General features: G+C 33.2%; 1 long non-coding RNA gene across 1 annotated transcript in view; it reads right to left on the bottom strand.

The window, feature by feature from the left end:
- Positions 1-852: 852 nt before the first annotated feature.
- LOC106476728 overlaps positions 853-5,410 on the bottom strand; it is a 6,233-nt gene continuing 1,675 nt past the window's right edge. The window contains exons 2-4 of the long non-coding RNA XR_001291923.2: positions 4,515-4,604; positions 2,776-2,853; positions 853-948 (exon numbers count right to left, since the gene is read on the bottom strand). This is a non-coding gene — a long non-coding RNA (uncharacterized LOC106476728). The remainder of the gene's footprint in view (positions 949-2,775; positions 2,854-4,514; positions 4,605-5,410) is intronic.

Genomic DNA, 5,410 nt, shown 5'->3' with positions numbered 1-5,410 from the left:
GTTCACACAATACTTTAATTGAGTGTAAAACCTTACGATAGTGTTCATTACTTGGGAAGTTCACACAATACTTCACTTGAGTGTAAAACCTTACGATAGTGTTCATTACTTGGGAAGTTCACACAATACTTCACTTGAGTGTAAAACCTTACGATAGTGTTCATTACTTGGGAAGTTCACACAATATTTCACTTGACTGTTAAACCTTACGATAGTGTTCATTACTTGGGAAGTTCACACAGTACTTCACTTGAGGATACCCGACATGTATACAGAACCGGAATTTCCAATTTCTCCTGAAGGTGGCTACGTTCCAAATGTTTTAACTAACTGAATACTTTACTTCAACAAAAATGACTGGCTATAGTAGTGATGTCCTGACATAAGAATTGTCAACTAATGTCTCTGCCAGAAGCCAACAAAGCAAATAATTTCAATTTTATCTCAGGCCACCTTGTTCTCGTCAAACAATGTTCTCTAACATTACTATCTACACTACCCAAATGTCAAAGCAGATTTTTTCCCGGGTTTACTAACTAATCAAATATGGTGTTGTTGTCTTACTAGAAATATTATCGACATTTCAATCTAGGATTTTTTTCTAACGAAAACCGGTCTAACTCTTGCCAAAGAATACATCTGTTTACCAGACTGTTTCCATACAAGTCTAACGTTAAAATATATTACAAGTATGCACCTTTAACATAGAGATGGTACTATTTGATAACTGTAACATCATTTTTTAAAGACATGCTCTGTAACAACCCCCCCCCCCCCGGGTGGACATTCTCTGTCTCTACCTTTACTACATACATTACACAACTGATCGATTCCCATTCGATAAAAAAGGTTTACCTGGAAATGAAGAATAATTGTCCAAATGAGGCCTAGGGTTAACTTCGGGTTGCCGTCCACGATGTCTTCAGGTCTGATATTTACCAGTTTGATCTAATATTTTTAATAAAGACATATCACTCACTGTTACTTTTATTAAACGGCACAAGTTTTACGTTAAAACAAAAACGAAGTGTTAAAAGTCCTGAAACCGGTTCACCTTAATCTTTTTTATTTTTCAAATAATGTAGAGATGACATCGCCATTTATAGATAAAAGTGATAACTGAAGATCTGGAAGTTTCGTAATCACAAATGGAATCAACTGTCCCGAGTAAAACATCTACATATTTCAACTATTCTCTAACATCCTATTAACAGTTGGTTTATACCTTATTTATGAGACAACTATCATTAGTTGTGTTAGTTTGTTTGTAATTAAATACAAAACTATACAATGTGCTACCTGTGTTATACCCACCACGGGTACCGAAACCCGATTTTGAGCATTAGGATCCTTCACACTTACCGCTGAGGGGGCCGTTTTAAAAGAGTTCCATAACATTTTAACTTGAATTATCAGTAATAAACACATTTGTTGGACGAGTTATATGGTTTAAGGTTTGTATTTTAAATAATATCATCAAAAAATATAAAACAGTCATTTATTTTATAGAATTAGTGACCATCATAAAGGTACTTATCAAGAAAATTATGTTCTAAGCGCCATCTGTGATTTTGTACTGGAATTATAATGTACATGGGGAAGGGATAGGAGGGCTAGTTTGAACAGTTAAACATTCAAGTAAGGTATTCTGTACGAGGAGGTCAATGATAATATATACCTTGTCACATCATAGATAAAATATCTGATTACATATCTTAGTTTTATGCGTGTTACAAATCCACAATGGTTTTAAAAAAAAACTTTGTTCTAAGCTCCCTCTAGTGGAATATAACAAATATATTATGTTTTAATTTATAACTTAAGTATTTGATTCATGAAATTTCTATTTATAATAGCATCAATCTAAACAAACTCTCTCCTAGCACTGTCTGTTATCATGAAATATGTAGATAAACAGTAAATAGGGTTAACAACACGTACATGAATTGTATCACCAGTCATAGGTTCAGAATGATCAGGTGGATAACCTCACCCTGTCTGTGGCCCATGGCTCGGAGGGGCCAAAAACACGGTTGATCAAGCAGAATTTTTAATAGTTAGTTAGCTAAATAGTAAATTTTTATTCCATTTTCCTTCTCGTCTCAACTAAACCAGTTACAATAGAGAGTTTAAGGGAAGCCAAACAAACTCAAAACCCTATACTACTACATACAACTACTGTTCAACATGAAAACCTGCCATGAGGAAACAATTACACATGTGAGTTATATTTATACTATGATTAATAGAATTTCTATTATTAACGTCATATGATCCCAGAATTATCTGCCCGTGTTACAACATAATATTACAAACCAAAATCATAAGTAGCCTTGTGGAAATATGGCTGCCATTAATATCGATTAATTTACATACCGAGTAAAAAAAATCAAAGTTTAAGGTGAAATACATATTTTTGTCTACTTTTATCCCGTTTAAAACTCACAACTTATGTTGTTATTACGAGTTCTAAAAGCCTAATAAATCAATATAAAAAATGTATTGTGTCATGATATTCTACTGTGTTTAGATATTGGGGAGAGGGTTCCTTTCATATATCCACTAACTGGTTGTTCCTTTCTCGCGTGACCAATTAGACAATATTTTAAAACTGACTTTGCCTGCAAATTGAAGTAATTACTGTCACACATAAGGCTTCAGAGAAATGTCTGCAGACTTGAAACGCTAGAAACCGAGTTTCGATCACCGTAGTGGGCAGAGCACAGATAGCCCATTGTGCAACTTTGTGCTTAACTTTAAACAAACAAACCTTACCTCTTGGATACGAAGAAAGTTTAACGCTATTTGCACATTCTGAAGTCTGTGAAAACGCATCTGTCCCTTTTCTCTGGGCTGTAAAATACAAAAACAATTATAATTTATTATCAGTTGGTTTAATGATAAACACAATCAAAACATTTATTTTAATACTACCAAACACAGTACCTCACATCATGATTGACCAGATTACACCTCCTGAGGTAAGTTAGCAGCATGGAATAAGATTCTATGAAATTTTCAATAGTTTTTGGATCGGAAGACGTGTCTATTATAATTAACTAGCGTAAAGCCTATACCCTATAATATACCCTAACCTCAAATTTCATAGTTAACTGAAATAAATAAATCTTGCGAAATCAAACTTGACCAACAAATACGCAGAGAAGTGCAGTCGAGAGATAGTCAAACGTAGGTAAATTCCTTTGTGAATTAATCATAATTAAGATTATTCATGAAATGAATTCGTGACGTATTTATAGAATAATTATTGGTAAAAAACCATATTGTTGCGTCAGCGAGGTCACGTGACTAGTATCATGCCACGTCCTTCTAGAAATATCCTGTTCCTTCGTGAATGCTCTAGCATTTACTAGAGATGTGTTAGTCTTGTATATATAAGACGGTCACAACGTGACGGAACAATGAGTATTTGAATACATGCGGACAGAATATTGTTGGCCACGTGAGACGTGAGTTATAGCGTTTGTTATAGAGTGACTGTTGAAATTAAGTGTATCGTAAAGTTGTATTCGGAAAGAATAAACCAGTTTTATTTAAGAAAGGACTTGTGTTGCTAAAGTTTAGTCGGAAAGAATTTACGGAAAATTAACTAACGAACGGAGGTGTAACAATATTAACACTTCTAATATACAGAGAAGCCAGTGTGTTTTATAAACACTACGCTGCAACAATGGCTTTTATGTCATGTCCCTTAGCAACAAAAGAAGAACCTAATATTGTTTTTAGTCTATGTATTGAAAGTATAAAACGAAATGTATAGAGACATCAAAATTGGAAAAATATTCGTTGATTTCTTAATTTAAAGTCTGCGTTGATTAAAGAGGTGTGTATTTTATTAAAAACGTTGGTGATATAACACAAAATAACTTAATTCAGAGACGATATAAATTTAAAACTGTATCGATATTTTATACACTTGGCTCGAGGCTAGGTGATCCCACACGACGTATATACTTTAGGCTCATAATACCAACACTCACTACACCTATAAGGTTTCACAGCCCCCTTGCACCCCCGTCTCTAAAATCGTAATGGGCAGACAGTACTCGAACTATTGTATCTGGATAAATGTATTTTGGCTTTTATGACTCCTCCTATTTCGAGAAATCAAGCGTGACATGACGTGACACATACTGGCTATTATATAGGTTAGATGTGAATTTGTATGTTTTATGCAAGAACATGAAGTACTAAAAGGTGAAGAAAATGAGCATTCATATGGCTTGGAAAGATTCTTTCATAAAGAAATAGTGTTTTAAGAAACACTGCCCCAGACACATTTTCCAATCAAAACTCCACAAGACAACGTAATGTACCTTATGACCCACACCTTGATAAGTGAGGTTTCTTATAGAGTTATCAGCTGAAGCTGGTATGAACTTTGTCACCATATTTCAGCCGATATATTTTACATTCCGTTTTACTCAACATTAAAATCTATGCTAAAGCATTACTAAGGTATTTGATTCATAATAATAACAACCAGAACTTACAAGACGTTCCCCGGAGAGAACTTCCAACAAAGAGATGAGATTCGAGCCATCACGAAGATCTTCAAACAAATTGACAACCTGTCTGCCAGCCTGAAAACAACAACAACAAAAATGTGTGTGTGTACATACATACGTATAGGTATTGACTTTAATAGTAGTTATTAACTCAGACTATCAGTACTAAATATTATGTCAACACAAGTTTTTATTCTTAATACACATTGGCTATAATATACTGTGGTTCCATCTAGTGAGATCGAAGGGAACTTATTCCATCTGAAACTTGTTGAAATTAAAAATATTTAATTGCTTTGATAATATGATGTATGTTGGTATATCTGTGAAAAGTGTTCAGAAAAATAAAAGTTGTATCCAGTTTATCAGGATTAATAAAAATGCTTACAACAATTTTTTATTAGACTCTCACTAATCCTATGACCCAAGAAAACTACAGGATCCGACAGACTAATCCATTTGTTAAAAAACTTTCAAAGTAAACTGCTTTGTGAAAAATAACTGCATGTCTTATAACCTTAGGAACCTGCATTGTTAGTTTAATTTTTAAATGTATTTTCAAAATATTAATATCAAGATATAAATATATGTTTATTACAACTTTGTATATGTTACCTTACTTAGATCTAAACAAGGTATAAATAAAATTAGCCATAGATATTACATGTTCTATTTTAAAAACGCAAAAGTTAACCATGCTAGTGATACAGATTCTATTACAAAATTTAAAGGTTAACCATGCTATTGTTACAGATTCTATGGCCAAACTTAAAAGTTAACCATGATATTGTTACAGACTGTATGACCAAACGTAAAAGTTAACCATGCTAGTGATACAGATTCTATTACAAAATTTAAAAGTTAACCATGCTATTGTTAAA

Source organism: Limulus polyphemus, unplaced genomic scaffold (assembly GCF_000517525.1).
Source record: "Limulus polyphemus unplaced genomic scaffold, Limulus_polyphemus-2.1.2 Scaffold11363, whole genome shotgun sequence".
Lineage (NCBI taxonomy): Eukaryota > Metazoa > Arthropoda > Merostomata > Xiphosura > Limulidae > Limulus > Limulus polyphemus.
The sequence above is the reverse complement of the archived record's forward strand: the minus strand, read 5'-3'. Positions and strand labels throughout refer to the sequence as shown.